Source organism: Rhinoderma darwinii (assembly GCF_050947455.1).
Source record: "Rhinoderma darwinii isolate aRhiDar2 chromosome 5 unlocalized genomic scaffold, aRhiDar2.hap1 SUPER_5_unloc_39, whole genome shotgun sequence".
Lineage (NCBI taxonomy): Eukaryota > Metazoa > Chordata > Amphibia > Anura > Rhinodermatidae > Rhinoderma > Rhinoderma darwinii.
In genome coordinates this window covers 637,834-659,829 of record NW_027461797.1, presented here as the reverse complement: position 1 = coordinate 659,829, position 21,996 = coordinate 637,834, and the positions used below count along the sequence as shown (strand labels likewise).

The 21,996-nt window shown below is 47.6% G+C and overlaps 14 non-coding genes across 14 annotated transcripts; all 14 read left to right on the top strand.

Annotated features, from left to right (window-relative positions):
- The first annotated feature begins 924 nt into the window (after positions 1-924).
- On the top strand, positions 925-1,115 carry LOC142692547 (U2 spliceosomal RNA). Its single transcript, XR_012860981.1, has one exon. It is a non-coding gene; the product is annotated as a U2 spliceosomal RNA (small nuclear RNA).
- Positions 1,116-2,391: 1,276 nt separating this feature from the next.
- Positions 2,392-2,582, top strand: LOC142692115 (U2 spliceosomal RNA). Its single transcript, XR_012860602.1, has one exon. It is a non-coding gene; the product is annotated as a U2 spliceosomal RNA (small nuclear RNA).
- Positions 2,583-3,874: 1,292 nt separating this feature from the next.
- Positions 3,875-4,065, top strand: LOC142692546 (U2 spliceosomal RNA). The gene has a single exon (XR_012860980.1). It is a non-coding gene; the product is annotated as a U2 spliceosomal RNA (small nuclear RNA).
- Positions 4,066-5,362: 1,297 nt separating this feature from the next.
- Positions 5,363-5,553, top strand: LOC142692545 (U2 spliceosomal RNA). The gene has a single exon (XR_012860979.1). It is a non-coding gene; the product is annotated as a U2 spliceosomal RNA (small nuclear RNA).
- Positions 5,554-6,849: 1,296 nt separating this feature from the next.
- LOC142692150 (U2 spliceosomal RNA) lies at positions 6,850-7,038 on the top strand. Its single transcript, XR_012860634.1, has one exon. It is a non-coding gene; the product is annotated as a U2 spliceosomal RNA (small nuclear RNA).
- Positions 7,039-8,331: 1,293 nt separating this feature from the next.
- On the top strand, positions 8,332-8,519 carry LOC142692160 (U2 spliceosomal RNA). The gene has a single exon (XR_012860642.1). It is a non-coding gene; the product is annotated as a U2 spliceosomal RNA (small nuclear RNA).
- Positions 8,520-9,814: 1,295 nt separating this feature from the next.
- On the top strand, positions 9,815-10,005 carry LOC142692544 (U2 spliceosomal RNA). Its single transcript, XR_012860978.1, has one exon. It is a non-coding gene; the product is annotated as a U2 spliceosomal RNA (small nuclear RNA).
- A 1,277-nt stretch (positions 10,006-11,282) lies between these two features.
- Positions 11,283-11,473, top strand: LOC142692542 (U2 spliceosomal RNA). The gene has a single exon (XR_012860977.1). It is a non-coding gene; the product is annotated as a U2 spliceosomal RNA (small nuclear RNA).
- Positions 11,474-13,627: 2,154 nt separating this feature from the next.
- LOC142692541 (U2 spliceosomal RNA) lies at positions 13,628-13,818 on the top strand. The gene has a single exon (XR_012860976.1). It is a non-coding gene; the product is annotated as a U2 spliceosomal RNA (small nuclear RNA).
- Positions 13,819-15,110: 1,292 nt separating this feature from the next.
- LOC142692540 (U2 spliceosomal RNA) lies at positions 15,111-15,301 on the top strand. The gene has a single exon (XR_012860975.1). It is a non-coding gene; the product is annotated as a U2 spliceosomal RNA (small nuclear RNA).
- A 1,288-nt stretch (positions 15,302-16,589) lies between these two features.
- LOC142692539 (U2 spliceosomal RNA) lies at positions 16,590-16,780 on the top strand. Its single transcript, XR_012860974.1, has one exon. It is a non-coding gene; the product is annotated as a U2 spliceosomal RNA (small nuclear RNA).
- Positions 16,781-18,080: 1,300 nt separating this feature from the next.
- On the top strand, positions 18,081-18,271 carry LOC142692538 (U2 spliceosomal RNA). The gene has a single exon (XR_012860973.1). It is a non-coding gene; the product is annotated as a U2 spliceosomal RNA (small nuclear RNA).
- Positions 18,272-19,567: 1,296 nt separating this feature from the next.
- Positions 19,568-19,758, top strand: LOC142692537 (U2 spliceosomal RNA). The gene has a single exon (XR_012860972.1). It is a non-coding gene; the product is annotated as a U2 spliceosomal RNA (small nuclear RNA).
- A 1,272-nt stretch (positions 19,759-21,030) lies between these two features.
- On the top strand, positions 21,031-21,221 carry LOC142692110 (U2 spliceosomal RNA). Its single transcript, XR_012860598.1, has one exon. It is a non-coding gene; the product is annotated as a U2 spliceosomal RNA (small nuclear RNA).
- Positions 21,222-21,996: the final 775 nt, after the last annotated feature.

Here is a 21,996-nt window from a genome sequence, read left to right as displayed (position 1 = left end):
AAATAGTGGAGTGGAGTAGGGGAACAGCAAACAGCCAATAAAGCAGCCCGCCCGCTCGCCTGCCCGCCACAATGGACCTACCTGTGTACACTAGATGGATGTGATGGAATGTACTGTCGTCCCTACATTTCAAGAAGAAGTAAGAATTGCAGTTGCAACAAAGCCTTGCTTGCCTACAAAGAGAGCAGCAATTTGGATTTGTTACTATGTTACCTAGAAGAATAACAAACTGTGCAAGGATGGAGGTTGTAGGAGCAAGGAGAAGTTGTCTGTAAAGTTGGTGGATGCCTATTTTCCATTTTGCAGTCCCTTGTCTCCCTCTTGTGGCCTCCTGGAGGCAACTAGCTGTGCAAAAAAAAGACAGCCTGGCGGCCGGCTGTTGCAGTGTTGCCCTCTCAGGCAACACTGAGTGACTGACTGAGCCTCACCGTCTTATATAAAGTTCAGACGGAACTTTGCACGTGTCATAGTGGAGCCCTCAGGATTCCAGAGCCAGCTTTCTGACATCATAATGGGGCCTCAGAGATAAAAGCCTGGGCCCAGGCAGTGTTGGTCAGTGCTGCTCAGCAGGCAGCACTGGACTGGACTGGATTACAGCTGATACAAGGTGTGAAGGAACAAGGGGTGGCTGTGGGCATGCACTTGCTGCCGCTGCCAGTGTTTATCTGCATGGCAGCAGGGCATTTGGGCGTTGCCAGGAAGGCGTTTTTATGTAGATTCCTCCTCTTTCAGCACTGCATTGTGGTGCAAGCAAAAGAAGCAAATCCTGTCTGGCTTCCTCTCCGGCCTTTATTCACCTCCCGTGTAGCTGTGAGTGTGTGAGCCTGCAGGGCCCCATGGAATTGCCTAGAAGTAGGCTGAATCGCTGCAAGGGCTGAACAGCAGTATCGGGCAGGCTCGGGCAACGCGCGGCCCGTTCGGGTTATCGCTTCTCGGCCTTTTGGCTAAGATCAAGTGTAGTATCTGTTCTTATCAGTTTAATATCTGATACGTCCCCTATCTGGGGACCATATATTAAATGGATTTTTAGAACAGGGAGATGGAAATAGAGCTTGCTCTGTCCACTCCACGCATTGACCTGGTATTGCAGTATTTCCAGGACCGGTGCACCCTTTCCTTATGTGTTGACTAAAAGCAGATTCCAAAAGTGTTTTTTGTCTTTGCTATTGTTTCTGTCTTTCTGAAGGGATCTCCCCTTTTAATCCCATTATTTCAACACCTGTTGGACAATGCATGAGTGATAATGAGCTCATTGATTAAATGCAATTAATGAATAGATTGCCACCTCTTGTTGTGTGTCGTCTGTGTTTCTGTGTTTCCGGCATTTCACATTGGAACACCTCATTCACCTTCCTTGTCTTCTCTCCGCCCTCCCTTTTAGGTAAGTTAAAGAGCTGCACCTGAGCCAGCCACTGATTGATTGATTGATTGATTGATTGATTGATTGATTGATGCAGCACAACAGTCAAATAGTGGAGTGGAGTAGGGGAACAGCAAACAGCCAATAAAGCAGCCCGCCCGCTCGCCTGCCCGCCACAATGGACCTACCTGTGTACACTAGATGGATGTGATGGAATGTACTGTCGTCCCTACATTTCAAGAAGAAGTAAGAATTGCAGTTGCAACAAAGCCTTGCTTGCCTACAAAGAGAGCAGCAATTTGGATTTGTTACTATGTTACCTAGAAGAATAACAAACTGTGCAAGGATGGAGGTTGTAGGAGCAAGGAGAAGTTGTCTGTAAAGTTGGTGGATGCCTATTTTCCATTTTGCAGTCCCTTGTCTCCCTCTTGTGGCCTCCTGGAGGCAACTAGCTGTGCAAAAAAAAGACAGCCTGGCGGCCGGCTGTTGCAGTGTTGCCCTCTCAGGCAACACTGAGTGACTGACTGAGCCTCACCGTCTTATATAAAGTTCAGACGGAACTTTGCACGTGTCATAGTGGAGCCCTCAGGATTCCAGAGCCAGCTTTCTGACATCATAATGGGGCCTCAGAGATAAAAGCCTGGGCCCAGGCAGTGTTGGTCAGTGCTGCTCAGCAGGCAGCACTGGACTGGACTGGATTACAGCTGATACAAGGTGTGAAGGAACAAGGGGTGGCTGTGGGCATGCACTTGCTGCCGCTGCCAGTGTTTATCTGCATGGCAGCAGGGCATTTGGGCGTTGCCAGGAAGGCGTTTTTATGTAGATTCCTCCTCTTTCAGCACTGCATTGTGGTGCAAGCAAAAGAAGCAAATCCTGTCTGGCTTCCTCTCCGGCCTTTATTCACCTCCCGTGTAGCTGTGAGTGTGTGAGCCTGCAGGGCCCCATGGAATTGCCTAGAAGTAGGCTGAATCGCTGCAAGGGCTGAACAGCAGTATCGGGCAGGCTCGGGCAACGCGCGGCCCGTTCGGGTTATCGCTTCTCGGCCTTTTGGCTAAGATCAAGTGTAGTATCTGTTCTTATCAGTTTAATATCTGATACGTCCCCTATCTGGGGACCATATATTAAATGGATTTTTAGAACAGGGAGATGGAAATAGAGCTTGCTCTGTCCACTCCACACATTGACCTGGTATTGCAGTATTTCCAGGACCGGTGCACCCTTTCCTTATGTGTTGACTAAAAGCAGATTCCAAAAGTGTTTTTTGTCTTTGCTATTGTTTCTGTCTTTCTGAAGGGATCTCCCCTTTTAATCCCATTATTTCAACACCTGTTGGACAATGCATGAGTGATAATGAGCTCATTGATTAAATGCAATTAATGAATAGATTGCCACCTCTTGTTGTGTGTCGTCTGTGTTTCTGTGTTTCCGGCATTTCACATTGGAACACCTCATTCACCTTCCTTGTCTTCTCTCCGCCCTCCCTTTTAGGTAAGTTAAAGAGCTGCACCTGAGCCAGCCACTGATTGATTGATTGATTGATTGATTGATTGATTGATTGATTGATTGATTGATTGATGCAGCACAACAGTCAAATAGTGGAGTGGAGTAGGGGAACAGCAAACAGCCAATAAAGCAGCCCGCCCGCTCGCCTGCCCGCCACAATGGACCTACCTGTGTACACTAGATGGATGTGATGGAATGTACTGTCGTCCCTACATTTCAAGAAGAAGTAAGAATTGCAGTTGCAACAAAGCCTTGCTTGCCTACAAAGAGAGCAGCAATTTGGATTTGTTACTATGTTACCTAGAAGAATAACAAACTGTGCAAGGATGGAGGTTGTAGGAGCAAGGAGAAGTTGTCTGTAAAGTTGGTGGATGCCTATTTTCCATTTTGCAGTCCCTTGTCTCCCTCTTGTGGCCTCCTGGAGGCAACTAGCTGTGCAAAAAAAAGACAGCCTGGCGGCCGGCTGTTGCAGTGTTGCCCTCTCAGGCAACACTGAGTGACTGACTGAGCCTCACCGTCTTATATAAAGTTCAGACGGAACTTTGCACGTGTCATAGTGGAGCCCTCAGGATTCCAGAGCCAGCTTTCTGACATCATAATGGGGCCTCAGAGATAAAAGCCTGGGCCCAGGCAGTGTTGGTCAGTGCTGCTCAGCAGGCAGCACTGGACTGGACTGGATTACAGCTGATACAAGGTGTGAAGGAACAAGGGGTGGCTGTGGGCATGCACTTGCTGCCGCTGCCAGTGTTTATCTGCATGGCAGCAGGGCATTTGGGCGTTGCCAGGAAGGCGTTTTTATGTAGATTCCTCCTCTTTCAGCACTGCATTGTGGTGCAAGCAAAAGAAGCAAATCCTGTCTGGCTTCCTCTCCGGCCTTTATTCACCTCCCGTGTAGCTGTGAGTGTGTGAGCCTGCAGGGCCCCATGGAATTGCCTAGAAGTAGGCTGAATCGCTGCAAGGGCTGAACAGCAGTATCGGGCAGGCTCGGGCAACGCGCGGCCCGTTCGGGTTATCGCTTCTCGGCCTTTTGGCTAAGATCAAGTGTAGTATCTGTTCTTATCAGTTTAATATCTGATACGTCCCCTATCTGGGGACCATATATTAAATGGATTTTTAGAACAGGGAGATGGAAATAGAGCTTGCTCTGTCCACTCCACGCATTGACCTGGTATTGCAGTATTTCCAGGACCGGTGCACCCTTTCCTTATGTGTTGACTAAAAGCAGATTCCAAAAGTGTTTTTTGTCTTTGCTATTGTTTCTGTCTTTCTGAAGGGATCTCCCCTTTTAATCCCATTATTTCAACACCTGTTGGACAATGCATGAGTGATAATGAGCTCATTGATTAAATGCAATTAATGAATAGATTGCCACCTCTTGTTGTGTGTCGTCTGTGTTTCTGTGTTTCCGGCATTTCACATTGGAACACCTCATTCACCTTCCTTGTCTTCTCTCCGCCCTCCCTTTTAGGTAAGTTAAAGAGCTGCACCTGAGCCAGCCACTGATTGATTGATTGATTGATTGATTGATTGATTGATTGATTGATTGATTGATTGATTGATTGCAGCACAACAGTCAAATAGTGGAGTGGAGTAGGGGAACAGCAAACAGCCAATAAAGCAGCCCGCCCGCTCGCCTGCCCGCCACAATGGACCTACCTGTGTACACTAGATGGATGTGATGGAATGTACTGTCGTCCCTACATTTCAAGAAGAAGTAAGAATTGCAGTTGCAACAAAGCCTTGCTTGCCTACAAAGAGAGCAGCAATTTGGATTTGTTACTATGTTACCTAGAAGAATAACAAACTGTGCAAGGATGGAGGTTGTAGGAGCAAGGAGAAGTTGTCTGTAAAGTTGGTGGATGCCTATTTTCCATTTTGCAGTCCCTTGTCTCCCTCTTGTGGCCTCCTGGAGGCAACTAGCTGTGCAAAAAAAAGACAGCCTGGCGGCCGGCTGTTGCAGTGTTGCCCTCTCAGGCAACACTGAGTGACTGACTGAGCCTCACCGTCTTATATAAAGTTCAGACGGAACTTTGCACGTGTCATAGTGGAGCCCTCAGGATTCCAGAGCCAGCTTTCTGACATCATAATGGGGCCTCAGAGATAAAAGCCTGGGCCCAGGCAGTGTTGGTCAGTGCTGCTCAGCAGGCAGCACTGGACTGGACTGGATTACAGCTGATACAAGGTGTGAAGGAACAAGGGGTGGCTGTGGGCATGCACTTGCTGCCGCTGCCAGTGTTTATCTGCATGGCAGCAGGGCATTTGGGCGTTGCCAGGAAGGCGTTTTTATGTAGATTCCTCCTCTTTCAGCACTGCATTGTGGTGCAAGCAAAAGAAGCAAATCCTGTCTGGCTTCCTCTCCGGCCTTTATTCACCTCCCGTGTAGCTGTGAGTGTGTGAGCCTGCAGGGCCCCATGGAATTGCCTAGAAGTAGGCTGAATCGCTGCAAGGGCTGAACAGCAGTATCGGGCAGGCTCGGGCAACGCGCGGCCCGTTCGGGTTATCGCTTCTCGGCCTTTTGGCTAAGATCAAGTGTAGTATCTGTTCTTATCAGTTTAATATCTGATACGTCCCCTATCTGGGGACCATATATTAAATGGATTTTTAGAACAGGGAGATGGAAATAGAGCTTGCTCTGTCCACTCCACGCATTGACCTGGTATTGCAGTATTTCCAGGACCGGTGCACCCTTTCCTTATGTGTTGACTAAAAGCAGATTCCAAAAGTGTTTTTTGTCTTTGCTATTGTTTCTGTCTTTCTGAAGGGATCTCCCCTTTTAATCCCATTATTTCAACACCTGTTGGACAATGCATGAGTGATAATGAGCTCATTGATTAAATGCAATTAATGAATAGATTGCCACCTCTTGTTGTGTGTCGTCTGTGTTTCTGTGTTTCCGGCATTTCACATTGGAACACCTCATTCACCTTCCTTGTCTTCTCTCCGCCCTCCCTTTTAGGTAAGTTAAAGAGCTGCACCTGAGCCAGCCACTGATTGATTGATTGATTGATTGATTGATTGATTGATTGATTGATTGATTGATTGATTGATGCAGCACAACAGTCAAATAGTGGAGTGGAGTAGGGGAACAGCAAACAGCCAATAAAGCAGCCCGCCCGCTCGCCTGCCCGCCACAATGGACCTACCTGTGTACACTAGATGGATGTGATGGAATGTACTGTCGTCCCTACATTTCAAGAAGAAGTAAGAATTGCAGTTGCAACAAAGCCTTGCTTGCCTACAAAGAGAGCAGCAATTTGGATTTGTTACTATGTTACCTAGAAGAATAACAAACTGTGCAAGGATGGAGGTTGTAGGAGCAAGGAGAAGTTGTCTGTAAAGTTGGTGGATGCCTATTTTCCATTTTGCAGTCCCTTGTCTCCCTCTTGTGGCCTCCTGGAGGCAACTAGCTGTGCAAAAAAAAGACAGCCTGGCGGCCGGCTGTTGCAGTGTTGCCCTCTCAGGCAACACTGAGTGACTGACTGAGCCTCACCGTCTTATATAAAGTTCAGACGGAACTTTGCACGTGTCATAGTGGAGCCCTCAGGATTCCAGAGCCAGCTTTCTGACATCATAATGGGGCCTCAGAGATAAAAGCCTGGGCCCAGGCAGTGTTGGTCAGTGCTGCTCAGCAGGCAGCACTGGACTGGACTGGATTACAGCTGATACAAGGTGTGAAGGAACAAGGGGTGGCTGTGGGCATGCACTTGCTGCCGCTGCCAGTGTTTATCTGCATGGCAGCAGGGCATTTGGGCGTTGCCAGGAAGGCGTTTTTATGTAGATTCCTCCTCTTTCAGCACTGCATTGTGGTGCAAGCAAAAGAAGCAAATCCTGTCTGGCTTCCTCTCCGGCCTTTATTCACCTCCCGTGTAGCTGTGAGTGTGTGAGCCTGCAGGGCCCCATGGAATTGCCTAGAAGTAGGCTGAATCGCTGCAAGGGCTGAACAGCAGTATCGGGCAGGCTCGGGCAACGCGCGGCCCGTTCGGGTTATCGCTTCTCGGCCTTTTGGCTAAGATCAAGTGTAGTATCTGTTCTTATCAGTTTAATATCTGATACGTCCCCTATCTGGGGACCATATATTAAATGGATTTTTCGAACAGGAGAGGAAATAGAGCTTGCTCTGTCCACTCCACGCATTGACCTGGTATTGCAGTATTTCCAGGACCGGTGCACCCTTTCCTTATGTGTTGACTAAAAGCAGATTCCAAAAGTGTTTTTTGTCTTTGCTATTGTTTCTGTCTTTCTGAAGGGATCTCCCCTTTTAATCCCATTATTTCAACACCTGTTGGACAATGCATGAGTGATAATGAGCTCATTGATTAAATGCAATTAATGAATTGATTGCCACCTCTTGTTGTGTGTCGTCTGTGTTTCTGTGTTTCCGGCATTTCACATTGGAACACCTCATTCACCTTCCTTGTCTTCTCTCCGCCCTCCCTTTTAGGTAAGTTAAAGAGCTGCACCTGAGCCAGCCACTGATTGATTGATTGATTGATTGATTGATTGATTGATTGATTGATTGATTGATTGATTGATGCAGCACAACAGTCAAATAGTGGAGTGGAGTAGGGGAACAGCAAACAGCCAATAAAGCAGCCCGCCCGCTCGCCTGCCCGCCACAATGGACCTACCTGTGTACACTAGATGGATGTGATGGAATGTACTGTCGTCCCTACATTTCAAGAAGAAGTAAGAATTGCAGTTGCAACAAAGCCTTGCTTGCCTACAAAGAGAGCAGCAATTTGGATTTGTTACTATGTTACCTAGAAGAATAACAAACTGTGCAAGGATGGAGGTTGTAGGAGCAAGGAGAAGTTGTCTGTAAAGTTGGTGGATGCCTATTTTCCATTTTGCAGTCCCTTGTCTCCCTCTTGTGGCCTCCTGGAGGCAACTAGCTGTGCAAAAAAAAGACAGCCTGGCGGCCGGCTGTTGCAGTGTTGCCCTCTCAGGCAACACTGAGTGACTGACTGAGCCTCACCGTCTTATATAAAGTTCAGACGGAACTTTGCACGTGTCATAGTGGAGCCCTCAGGATTCCAGAGCCAGCTTTCTGACATCATAATGGGGCCTCAGAGATAAAAGCCTGGGCCCAGGCAGTGTTGGTCAGTGCTGCTCAGCAGGCAGCACTGGACTGGACTGGATTACAGCTGATACAAGGTGTGAAGGAACAAGGGGTGGCTGTGGGCATGCACTTGCTGCCGCTGCCAGTGTTTATCTGCATGGCAGCAGGGCATTTGGGCGTTGCCAGGAGGCGTTTTTATTAAGATTCCTCCTCTTTCAGCACTGCATTGTGGTGCAAGCAAAGAAGCAAATCCTGACTGGCTTCTCTCCGGCCTTTATTCACCTCCCGTGTAGCTGTGAGTGTGTGAGCCTGCAGGGCCCCATGGAATTGCCTAGAAGTAGGCTGAATCGCTGCAAGGGCTGAACAGCAGTATCGGGCAGGCTCGGGCAACGCGCGGCCCGTTCGGGTTATCGCTTCTCGGCCTTTTGGCTAAGATCAAGTGTAGTATCTGTTCTTATCAGTTTAATATCTGATACGTCCCTATCTGGGGACCATATATTAAATGGATTTTAGAACAGGAGATGGAAATAGAGCTTGCTCTGTCCACTCCACGCATTGACCTGGTATTGCAGTATTTCCAGGACCGGTGCACCCTTTCCATATATGTTGACTAAAAGCAGATTCCAAAAGTGTTTTTTGTCTTTGCTATTGTTTCTGTCTTTCTGAAGGGATGATCTCCCCTTTTAATCCCATTATTTCAACACCTGTTGGACAATGCATGAGTGATAATGAGCTCATTGATTAAATGCAATTAATGAATAGATTGCCACCTCTTGTTGTGTGTCGTCTGTGTTTCTGTGTTTCCGGCATTTCACATTGGAACACCTCATTCACCTTCCTTGTCTTCTCTCCGCCCTCCCTTTTAGGTAAGTTAAAGAGCTGCACCTGAGCCAGCCACTGATTGATTGATTGATTGATTGATTGATTGATTGATTGATTGATTGATTGATTGATGCAGCACAACAGTCAAATAGTGGAGTGGAGTAGGGGAACAGCAAACAGCCAATAAAGCAGCCCGCCCGCTCGCCTGCCCGCCACAATGGACCTACCTGTGTACACTAGATGGATGTGATGGAATGTACTGTCGTCCCTACATTTCAAGAAGAAGTAAGAATTGCAGTTGCAACAAAGCCTTGCTTGCCTACAAAGAGAGCAGCAATTTGGATTTGTTACTATGTTACCTAGAAGAATAACAAACTGTGCAAGGATGGAGGTTGTAGGAGCAAGGAGAAGTTGTCTGTAAAGTTGGTGGATGCCTATTTTCCATTTTGCAGTCCCTTGTCTCCCTCTTGTGGCCTCCTGGAGGCAACTAGCTGTGCAAAAAAAAGACAGCCTGGCGGCCGGCTGTTGCAGTGTTGCCCTCTCAGGCAACACTGAGTGACTGACTGAGCCTCACCGTCTTATATAAAGTTCAGACGGAACTTTGCACGTGTCATAGTGGAGCCCTCAGGATTCCAGAGCCAGCTTTCTGACATCATAATGGGGCCTCAGAGATAAAAGCCTGGGCCCAGGCAGTGTTGGTCAGTGCTGCTCAGCAGGCAGCACTGGACTGGACTGGATTACAGCTGATACAAGGTGTGAAGGAACAAGGGGTGGCTGTGGGCATGCACTTGCTGCCGCTGCCAGTGTTTATCTGCATGGCAGCAGGGCATTTGGGCGTTGCCAGGAAGGCGTTTTTATGTAGATTCCTCCTCTTTCAGCACTGCATTGTGGTGCAAGCAAAAGAAGCAAATCCTGTCTGGCTTCCTCTCCGGCCTTTATTCACCTCCCGTGTAGCTGTGAGTGTGTGAGCCTGCAGGGCCCCATGGAATTGCCTAGAAGTAGGCTGAATCGCTGCAAGGGCTGAACAGCAGTATCGGGCAGGCTCGGGCAACGCGCGGCCCGTTCGGGTTATCGCTTCTCGGCCTTTTGGCTAAGATCAAGTGTAGTATCTGTTCTTATCAGTTTAATATCTGATACGTCCCCTATCTGGGGACCATATATTAAATGGATTTTTAGAACAGGGAGATGGAAATAGAGCTTGCTCTGTCCACTCCACGCATTGACCTGGTATTGCAGTATTTCCAGGACCGGTGCACCCTTTCCTTATGTGTTGACTAAAAGCAGATTCCAAAAGTGTTTTTTGTCTTTGCTATTGTTTCTGTCTTTCTGAAGGGATCTCCCCTTTTAATCCCATTATTTCAACACCTGTTGGACAATGCATGAGTGATAATGAGCTCATTGATTAAATGCAATTAATGAATAGATTGCCACCTCTTGTTGTGTGTCGTCTGTGTTTCTGTGTTTCCGGCATTTCACATTGGAACACCTCATTCACCTTCCTTGTCTTCTCTCCGCCCTCCCTTTTAGGTAAGTTAAAGAGCTGCACCTGAGCCAGCCACTGATTGATTGATTGATTGATTGATTGATTGATTGATTGATGCAGCACAACAGTCAAATAGTGGAGTGGAGTAGGGGAACAGCAAACAGCCAATAAAGCAGCCAAGCCCGCTCGCCTGCCCGCCACAATGGACCTACCTGTGTACACTAGATGGATGTGATGGAATGTACTGTCGTCCCTACATTTCAAGAAGAAGTAAGAATTGCAGTTGCAACAAAGCCTTGCTTGCCTACAAAGAGAGCAGCAATTTGGATTTGTTACTATGTTACCTAGAAGAATAACAAACTGTGCAAGGATGGAGGTTGTAGGAGCAAGGAGAAGTTGTCTGTAAAGTTGGTGGATGCCTATTTTCCATTTTGCAGTCCCTTGTCTCCCTCTTGTGGCCTCCTGGAGGCAACTAGCTGTGCAAAAAAAAGACAGCCTGGCGGCCGGCTGTTGCAGTGTTGCCCTCTCAGGCAACACTGAGTGACTGACTGAGCCTCACCGTCTTATATAAAGTTCAGACGGAACTTTGCACGTGTCATAGTGGAGCCCTCAGGATTCCAGAGCCAGCTTTCTGACATCATAATGGGGCCTCAGAGATAAAAGCCTGGGCCCAGGCAGTGTTGGTCAGTGCTGCTCAGCAGGCAGCACTGGACTGGACTGGATTACAGCTGATACAAGGTGTGAAGGAACAAGGGGTGGCTGTGGGCATGCACTTGCTGCCGCTGCCAGTGTTTATCTGCATGGCAGCAGGGCATTTGGGCGTTGCCAGGAAGGCGTTTTTATGTAGATTCCTCCTCTTTCAGCACTGCATTGTGGTGCAAGCAAAAGAAGCAAATCCTGTCTGGCTTCCTCTCCGGCCTTTATTCACCTCCCGTGTAGCTGTGAGTGTGTGAGCCTGCAGGGCCCCATGGAATTGCCTAGAAGTAGGCTGAATCGCTGCAAGGGCTGAACAGCAGTATCGGGCAGGCTCGGGCAACGCGCGGCCCGTTCGGGTTATCGCTTCTCGGCCTTTTGGCTAAGATCAAGTGTAGTATCTGTTCTTATCAGTTTAATATCTGATACGTCCCCTATCTGGGGACCATATATTAAATGGATTTTTAGAACAGGGAGATGGAAATAGAGCTTGCTCTGTCCACTCCACGCATTGACCTGGTATTGCAGTATTTCCAGGACCGGTGCACCCTTTCCTTATGTGTTGACTAAAAGCAGATTCCAAAAGTGTTTTTTGTCTTTGCTATTGTTTCTGTCTTTCTGAAGGGATCTCCCCTTTTAATCCCATTATTTCAACACCTGTTGGACAATGCATGAGTGATAATGAGCTCATTGATTAAATGCAATTAATGAATAGATTGCCACCTCTTGTTGTGTGTCGTCTGTGTTTCTGTGTTTCCGGCATTTCACATTGGAACACCTCATTCACCTTCCTTGTCTTCTCTCCGCCCTCCCTTTTAGGTAAGTTAAAGGAACAGTGTCATCACAAATATTTTATTTATATGTTAAAGATGTTAGTGCCTTAATATAAACGTTTATTTTCATTTGTGTGTTTGTGTTTTACTGTTTCTTTTTTTCACACTTTTTCTTCCCTATGGGGGCTGCCATTTTTTGTTCCATTTCTGTGTGTGTCGATTAACGACACACACAGACATGGAATACGGCAGCCACAGTCCCATAGGGACTGCGAACGGCTCCCGTCCCATTGACTGCCGTGTACGGCGTCTGTGTGGGAACTGCGCATGCGCCGCTCCCACACAGTCCTATTCGAAATTGGCGCCGTCCGGCGCCATTTTCCTGTGGACCGGAAGTCGCGGCCGGACAGTAATATTACTACTTCCGGTCGCGGCTTCCGGACAAGTGCACATGGAACAGCGGCAGCAAAGGGAGCGGACGGGCCGCGGCGGCAGGAGCAGGTAAGCGATTTCAATGTATGTTAGTGTTTGTGTGTGTTTACTACTGCATGTAAACCTACTACACTGTGGGTTACCTCAAAAAATGGCGACACACAGTGTAGGAGGTTAAACCTTTCAAACCCCTCGTTTATCCCGGCACTAGCCAGGATAAAGGAGGGGGGGATGCTGAGCGCTCACTAGAGCGATAGCTTTTAACCCAATGTTGCAATGCTGCAATTTTGGGAACTAGCTCCAAACAGCTCCATCTAGTGACCAAAAATGGGTAGTATTATAAATTTGAAAAAATTTATAATATTTCCTGACTCGCGAAAAAAATAAAAAAAATTTGAACAATGTTTTATCACCCACACACTAAATGTTTAAATTTTTAAAAAAAAACATGTTTTTGGGGCGACACCATGCCTTTAAAAAGCTGCACCTGAGCCAGCCACTGATTGATTGATTGATTGATTGATTGATTGATTGATTGATTGATTGATTGATTGATTGATTGATGCAGCACAACAGTCAAATAGTGGAGTGGAGTAGGGGAACAGCAAACAGCCAATAAAGCAGCCCGCCCGCTCGCCTGCCCGCCACAATGGACCTACCTGTGTACACTAGATGGATGTGATGGAATGTACTGTCGTCCCTACATTTCAAGAAGAAGTAAGAATTGCAGTTGCAACAAAGCCTTGCTTGCCTACAAAGAGAGCAGCAATTTGGATTTGTTACTATGTTACCTAGAAGAATAACAAACTGTGCAAGGATGGAGGTTGTAGGAGCAAGGAGAAGTTGTCTGTAAAGTTGGTGGATGCCTATTTTCCATTTTGCAGTCCCTTGTCTCCCTCTTGTGGCCTCCTGGAGGCAACTAGCTGTGCAAAAAAAAGACAGCCTGGCGGCCGGCTGTTGCAGTGTTGCCCTCTCAGGCAACACTGAGTGACTGACTGAGCCTCACCGTCTTATATAAAGTTCAGACGGAACTTTGCACGTGTCATAGTGGAGCCCTCAGGATTCCAGAGCCAGCTTTCTGACATCATAATGGGGCCTCAGAGATAAAAGCCTGGGCCCAGGCAGTGTTGGTCAGTGCTGCTCAGCAGGCAGCACTGGACTGGACTGGATTACAGCTGATACAAGGTGTGAAGGAACAAGGGGTGGCTGTGGGCATGCACTTGCTGCCGCTGCCAGTGTTTATCTGCATGGCAGCAGGGCATTTGGGCGTTGCCAGGAAGGCGTTTTTATGTAGATTCCTCCTCTTTCAGCACTGCATTGTGGTGCAAGCAAAAGAAGCAAATCCTGTCTGGCTTCCTCTCCGGCCTTTATTCACCTCCCGTGTAGCTGTGAGTGTGTGAGCCTGCAGGGCCCCATGGAATTGCCTAGAAGTAGGCTGAATCGCTGCAAGGGCTGAACAGCAGTATCGGGCAGGCTCGGGCAACGCGCGGCCCGTTCGGGTTATCGCTTCTCGGCCTTTTGGCTAAGATCAAGTGTAGTATCTGTTCTTATCAGTTTAATATCTGATACGTCCCCTATCTGGGGACCATATATTAAATGGATTTTTAGAACAGGGAGATGGAAATAGAGCTTGCTCTGTCCACTCCACGCATTGACCTGGTATTGCAGTATTTCCAGGACCGGTGCACCCTTTCCTTATGTGTTGACTAAAAGCAGATTCCAAAAGTGTTTTTTGTCTTTGCTATTGTTTCTGTCTTTCTGAAGGGATCTCCCCTTTTAATCCCATTATTTCAACACCTGTTGGACAATGCATGAGTGATAATGAGCTCATTGATTAAATGCAATTAATGAATAGATTGCCACCTCTTGTTGTGTGTCGTCTGTGTTTCTGTGTTTCCGGCATTTCACATTGGAACACCTCATTCACCTTCCTTGTCTTCTCTCCGCCCTCCCTTTTAGGTAAGTTAAAGAGCTGCACCTGAGCCAGCCACTGATTGATTGATTGATTGATTGATTGATTGATTGATTGATTGATTGATTGATTGATGCAGCACAACAGTCAAATAGTGGAGTGGAGTAGGGGAACAGCAAACAGCCAATAAAGCAGCCCGCCCGCTCGCCTGCCCGCCACAATGGACCTACCTGTGTACACTAGATGGATGTGATGGAATGTACTGTCGTCCCTACATTTCAAGAAGAAGTAAGAATTGCAGTTGCAACAAAGCCTTGCTTGCCTACAAAGAGAGCAGCAATTTGGATTTGTTACTATGTTACCTAGAAGAATAACAAACTGTGCAAGGATGGAGGTTGTAGGAGCAAGGAGAAGTTGTCTGTAAAGTTGGTGGATGCCTATTTTCCATTTTGCAGTCCCTTGTCTCCCTCTTGTGGCCTCCTGGAGGCAACTAGCTGTGCAAAAAAAAGACAGCCTGGCGGCCGGCTGTTGCAGTGTTGCCCTCTCAGGCAACACTGAGTGACTGACTGAGCCTCACCGTCTTATATAAAGTTCAGACGGAACTTTGCACGTGTCATAGTGGAGCCCTCAGGATTCCAGAGCCAGCTTTCTGACATCATAATGGGGCCTCAGAGATAAAAGCCTGGGCCCAGGCAGTGTTGGTCAGTGCTGCTCAGCAGGCAGCACTGGACTGGACTGGATTACAGCTGATACAAGGTGTGAAGGAACAAGGGGTGGCTGTGGGCATGCACTTGCTGCCGCTGCCAGTGTTTATCTGCATGGCAGCAGGGCATTTGGGCGTTGCCAGGAAGGCGTTTTTATGTAGATTCCTCCTCTTTCAGCACTGCATTGTGGTGCAAGCAAAAGAAGCAAATCCTGTCTGGCTTCCTCTCCGGCCTTTATTCACCTCCCGTGTAGCTGTGAGTGTGTGAGCCTGCAGGGCCCCATGGAATTGCCTAGAAGTAGGCTGAATCGCTGCAAGGGCTGAACAGCAGTATCGGGCAGGCTCGGGCAACGCGCGGCCCGTTCGGGTTATCGCTTCTCGGCCTTTTGGCTAAGATCAAGTGTAGTATCTGTTCTTATCAGTTTAATATCTGATACGTCCCCTATCTGGGGACCATATATTAAATGGATTTTTAGAACAGGGAGATGGAAATAGAGCTTGCTCTGTCCACTCCACGCATTGACCTGGTATTGCAGTATTTCCAGGACCGGTGCACCCTTTCCTTATGTGTTGACTAAAAGCAGATTCCAAAAGTGTTTTTTGTCTTTGCTATTGTTTCTGTCTTTCTGAAGGGATCTCCCCTTTTAATCCCATTATTTCAACACCTGTTGGACAATGCATGAGTGATAATGAGCTCATTGATTAAATGCAATTAATGAATAGATTGCCACCTCTTGTTGTGTGTCGTCTGTGTTTCTGTGTTTCCGGCATTTCACATTGGAACACCTCATTCACCTTCCTTGTCTTCTCTCCGCCCTCCCTTTTAGGTAAGTTAAAGAGCTGCACCTGAGCCAGCCACTGATTGATTGATTGATTGATTGATTGATTGATTGATTGATTGATTGATTGATGCAGCACAACAGTCAAATAGTGGAGTGGAGTAGGGGAACAGCAAACAGCCAATAAAGCAGCCCGCCCGCTCGCCTGCCCGCCACAATGGACCTACCTGTGTACACTAGATGGATGTGATGGAATGTACTGTCGTCCCTACATTTCAAGAAGAAGTAAGAATTGCAGTTGCAACAAAGCCTTGCTTGCCTACAAAGAGAGCAGCAATTTGGATTTGTTACTATGTTACCTAGAAGAATAACAAACTGTGCAAGGATGGAGGTTGTAGGAGCAAGGAGAAGTTGTCTGTAAAGTTGGTGGATGCCTATTTTCCATTTTGCAGTCCCTTGTCTCCCTCTTGTGGCCTCCTGGAGGCAACTAGCTGTGCAAAAAAAAGACAGCCTGGCGGCCGGCTGTTGCAGTGTTGCCCTCTCAGGCAACACTGAGTGACTGACTGAGCCTCACCGTCTTATATAAAGTTCAGACGGAACTTTGCACGTGTCATAGTGGAGCCCTCAGGATTCCAGAGCCAGCTTTCTGACATCATAATGGGGCCTCAGAGATAAAAGCCTGGGCCCAGGCAGTGTTGGTCAGTGCTGCTCAGCAGGCAGCACTGGACTGGACTGGATTACAGCTGATACAAGGTGTGAAGGAACAAGGGGTGGCTGTGGGCATGCACTTGCTGCCGCTGCCAGTGTTTATCTGCATGGCAGCAGGGCATTTGGGCGTTGCCAGGAAGGCGTTTTTATGTAGATTCCTCCTCTTTCAGCACTGCATTGTGGTGCAAGCAAAAGAAGCAAATCCTGTCTGGCTTCCTCTCCGGCCTTTATTCACCTCCCGTGTAGCTGTGAGTGTGTGAGCCTTCAGGGCCCCATGGAATTGCCTAGAAGTAGGCTGAATCGCTGCAAGGGCTGAACAGCAGTATCGGGCAGGCTCGGGCAACGCGCGACCCGTTCGGGTTATCGCTTCTCGGCCTTTTGGCTAAGATCAAGTGTAGTATCTGTTCTTATCAGTTTAATATCTGATACGTCCCCTATCTGGGGACCATATATTAAATGGATTTTTAGAACAGGGAGATGGAAATAGAGCTTGCTCTGTCCACTCCACGCATTGACCTGGTATTGCAGTATTTCCAGGACCGGTGCACCCTTTCCTTATGTGTTGACTAAAAGCAGATTCCAAAAGTGTTTTTTGTCTTTGCTATTGTTTCTGTCTTTCTGAAGGGATCTCCCCTTTTAATCCCATTATTTCAACACCTGTTGGACAATGCATGAGTGATAATGAGCTCATTGATTAAATGCAATTAATGAATAGATTGCCACCTCTTGTTGTGTGTCGTCTGTGTTTCTGTGTTTCCGGCATTTCACATTGGAACACCTCATTCACCTTCCTTGTCTTCTCTCCGCCCTCCCTTTTAGGTAAGTTAAAGAGCTGCACCTGAGCCAGCCACTGATTGATTGATTGATTGATTGATTGATTGATTGATTGATTGATTGATTGATTGATTGATTGATGCAGCACAACAGTCAAATAGTGGAGTGGAGTAGGGGAACAGCAAACAGCCAATAAAGCAGCCCGCCCGCTCGCCTGCCCGCCACAATGGACCTACCTGTGTACACTAGATGGATGTGATGGAATGTACTGTCGTCCCTACATTTCAAGAAGAAGTAAGAATTGCAGTTGCAACAAAGCCTTGCTTGCCTACAAAGAGAGCAGCAATTTGGATTTGTTACTATGTTACCTAGAAGAATAACAAACTGTGCAAGGATGGAGGTTGTAGGAGCAAGGAGAAGTTGTCTGTAAAGTTGGTGGATGCCTATTTTCCATTTTGCAGTCCCTTGTCTCCCTCTTGTGGCCTCCTGGAGGCAACTAGCTGTGCAAAAAAAAGACAGCCTGGCGGCCGGCTGTTGCAGTGTTGCCCTCTCAGGCAACACTGAGTGACTGACTGAGCCTCACCGTCTTATATAAAGTTCAGACGGAACTTTGCACGTGTCATAGTGGAGCCCTCAGGATTCCAGAGCCAGCTTTCTGACATCATAATGGGGCCTCAGAGATAAAAGCCTGGGCCCAGGCAGTGTTGGTCAGTGCTGCTCAGCAGGCAGCACTGGACTGGACTGGATTACAGCTGATACAAGGTGTGAAGGAACAAGGGGTGGCTGTGGGCATGCACTTGCTGCCGCTGCCAGTGTTTATCTGCATGGCAGCAGGGCATTTGGGCGTTGCCAGGAAGGCGTTTTTATGTAGATTCCTCCTCTTTCAGCACTGCATTGTGGTGCAAGCAAAAGAAGCAAATCCTGTCTGGCTTCCTCTCCGGCCTTTATTCACCTCCCGTGTAGCTGTGAGTGTGTGAGCCTGCAGGGCCCCATGGAATTGCCTAGAAGTAGGCTGAATCGCTGCAAGGGCTGAACAGCAGTATCGGGCAGGCTCGGGCAACGCGCGGCCCGTTCGGGTTATCGCTTCTCGGCCTTTTGGCTAAGATCAAGTGTAGTATCTGTTCTTATCAGTTTAATATCTGATACGTCCCCTATCTGGGGACCATATATTAAATGGATTTTTAGAACAGGGAGATGGAAATAGAGCTTGCTCTGTCCACTCCACGCATTGACCTGGTATTGCAGTATTTCCAGGACCGGTGCACCCTTTCCTTATGTGTTGACTAAAAGCAGATTCCAAAAGTGTTTTTTGTCTTTGCTATTGTTTCTGTCTTTCTGAAGGGATCTCCCCTTTTAATCCCATTATTTCAACACCTGTTGGACAATGCATGAGTGATAATGAGCTCATTGATTAAATGCAATTAATGAATAGATTGCCACCTCTTGTTGTGTGTCGTCTGTGTTTCTGTGTTTCCGGCATTTCACATTGGAACACCTCATTCACCTTCCTTGTCTTCTCTCCGCCCTCCCTTTTAGGTAAGTTAAAGAGCTGCACCTGAGCCAGCCACTGATTGATTGATTGATTGATTGATTGATTGATTGATTGATTGATTGATTGATTGATTGATGCAGCACAACAGTCAAATAGTGGAGTGGAGTAGGGGAACAGCAAACAGCCAATAAAGCAGCCCGCCCGCTCGCCTGCCCGCCACAATGGACCTACCTGTGTACACTAGATGGATGTGATGGAATGTACTGTCGTCCCTACATTTCAAGAAGAAGTAAGAATTGCAGTTGCAACAAAGCCTTGCTTGCCTACAAAGAGAGCAGCAATTTGGATTTGTTACTATGTTACCTAGAAGAATAACAAACTGTGCAAGGATGGAGGTTGTAGGAGCAAGGAGAAGTTGTCTGTAAAGTTGGTGGATGCCTATTTTCCATTTTGCAGTCCCTTGTCTCCCTCTTGTGGCCTCCTGGAGGCAACTAGCTGTGCAAAAAAAAGACAGCCTGGCGGCCGGCTGTTGCAGTGTTGCCCTCTCAGGCAACACTGAGTGACTGACTGAGCCTCACCGTCTTATATAAAGTTCAGACGGAACTTTGCACGTGTCATAGTGGAGCCCTCAGGATTCCAGAGCCAGCTTTCTGACATCATAATGGGGCCTCAGAGATAAAAGCCTGGGCCCAGGCAGTGTTGGTCAGTGCTGCTCAGCAGGCAGCACTGGACTGGACTGGATTACAGCTGATACAAGGTGTGAAGGAACAAGGGGTGGCTGTGGGCATGCACTTGCTGCCGCTGCCAGTGTTTATCTGCATGGCAGCAGGGCATTTGGGCGTTGCCAGGAAGGCGTTTTTATGTAGATTCCTCCTCTTTCAGCACTGCATTGTGGTGCAAGCAAAAGAAGCAAATCCTGTCTGGCTTCCTCTCCGGCCTTTATTCACCTCCCGTGTAGCTGTGAGTGTGTGAGCCTGCAGGGCCCCATGGAATTGCCTAGAAGTAGGCTGAATCGCTGCAAGGGCTGAACAGCAGTATCGGGCAGGCTCGGGCAACGCGCGGCCCGTTCGGGTTATCGCTTCTCGGCCTTTTGGCTAAGATCAAGTGTAGTATCTGTTCTTATCAGTTTAATATCTGATACGTCCCCTATCTGGGGACCATATATTAAATGGATTTTTAGAACAGGGAGATGGAAATAGAGCTTGCTCTGTCCACTCCACGCATTGACCTGGTATTGCAGTATTTCCAGGACCGGTGCACCCTTTCCTTATGTGTTGACTAAAAGCAGATTCCAAAAGTGTTTTTTGTCTTTGCTATTGTTTCTGTCTTTCTGAAGGGATCTCCCCTTTTAATCCCATTATTTCAACACCTGTTGGACAATGCATGAGTGATAATGAGCTCATTGATTAAATGCAATTAATGAATAGATTGCCACCTCTTGTTGTGTGTCGTCTGTGTTTCTGTGTTTCCGGCATTTCACATTGGAACACCTCATTCACCTTCCTTGTCTTCTCTCCGCCCTCCCTTTTAAGTTAAAGAGCTGCACCTGAGCCAGCCACTGATTGATTGATTGATTGATTGATTGATTGATTGATTGATGCAGCACAACAGTCAAATAGTGGAGTGGAGTAGGGGAACAGCAAACAGCCAATAAAGCAGCCCGCCCGCTCGCCTGCCCGCCACAATGGACCTACCTGTGTACACTAGATGGATGTGATGGAATGTACTGTCGTCCCTACATTTCAAGAAGAAGTAAGAATTGCAGTTGCAACAAAGCCTTGCTTGCCTACAAAGAGAGCAGCAATTTGGATTTGTTACTATGTTACCTAGAAGAATAACAAACTGTGCAAGGATGGAGGTTGTAGGAGCAAGGAGAAGTTGTCTGTAAAGTTGGTGGATGCCTATTTTCCATTTTGCAGTCCCTTGTCTCCCTCTTGTGGCCTCCTGGAGGCAACTAGCTGTGCAAAAAAAAGACAGCCTGGCGGCCGTCTGTTGCAGTGTTGCCCTCTCAGGCAACACTGAGTGACTGACTGAGCCTCACCGTCTTATATAAAGTTCAGACGGAACTTTGCACGTGTCATAGTGGAGCCCTCAGGATTCCAGAGCCAGCTTTCTGACATCATAATGGGGCCTCAGAGATAAAAGCCTGGGCCCAGGCAGTGTTGGTCAGTGCTGCTCAGCAGGCAGCACTGGACTGGACTGGATTACAGCTGATACAAGGTGTGAAGGAACAAGGGGTGGCTGTGGGCATGCACTTGCTGCCGCTGCCAGTGTTTATCTGCATGGCAGCAGGGCATTTGGGCGTTGCCAGGAAGGCGTTTTTATGTAGATTCCTCCTCTTTCAGCACTGCATTGTGGTGCAAGCAAAAGAAGCAAATCCTGTCTGGCTTCCTCTCCGGCCTTTATTCACCTCCCGTGTAGCTGTGAGTGTGTGAGCCTGCAGGGCCCCATGGAATTGCCTAGAAGTAGGCTGAATCGCTGCAAGGGCTGAACAGCAGTATCGGGCAGGCTCGGGCAACGCGCGACCCGTTCGGGTTATCGCTTCTCGGCCTTTTGGCTAAGATCAAGTGTAGTATCTGTTCTTATCAGTTTAATATCTGATACGTCCCCTGTCTGGGGACCATATATTAAATGGATTTTTAGAACAGGGAGATGGAAATAGAGCTTGCTCTGTCCACTCCACGCATTGACCTGGTATTGCAGTATTTCCAGGACCGGTGCACCCTTTCCTTATGTGTTGACTAAAAGCAGATTCCAAAAGTGTTTTTTGTCTTTGCTATTGTTTCTGTCTTTCTGAAGGGATCTCCCCTTTTAATCCCATTATTTCAACACCTGTTGGACAATGCATGAGTGATAATGAGCTCATTGATTAAATGCAATTAATGAATAGATTGCCACCTCTTGTTGTGTGTCGTCTGTGTTTCTGTGTTTCCGGCATTTCACATTGGAACACCTCATTCACCTTCCTTGTCTTCTCTCCGCCCTCCCTTTTAGGTAAGTTAAAGAGCTGCACCTGAGCCAGCCACTGATTGATTGATTGATTGATTGATTGATTGATTGATTGATTGCAGCACAACAGTCAAATAGTGGAGTGGAGTAGGGGAACAGCAAACAGCCAATAAAGCAGCCCGCCCGCTCGCCTGCCCGCCACAATGGACCTACCTGTGTACACTAGATGGATGTGATGGAATGTACTGTCGTCCCTACATTTCAAGAAGAAGTAAGAATTGCAGTTGCAACAAAGCCTTGCTTGCCTACAAAGAGAGCAGCAATTTGGATTTGTTACTATGTTACCTAGAAGAATAACAAACTGTGCAAGGATGGAGGTTGTAGGAGCAAGGAGAAGTTGTCTGTAAAGTTGGTGGATGCCTATTTTCCATTTTGCAGTCCCTTGTCTCCCTCTTGTGGCCTCCTGGAGGCAACTAGCTGTGCAAAAAAAAGACAGCCTGGCGGCCGGCTGTTGCAGTGTTGCCCTCTCAGGCAACACTGAGTGACTGACTGAG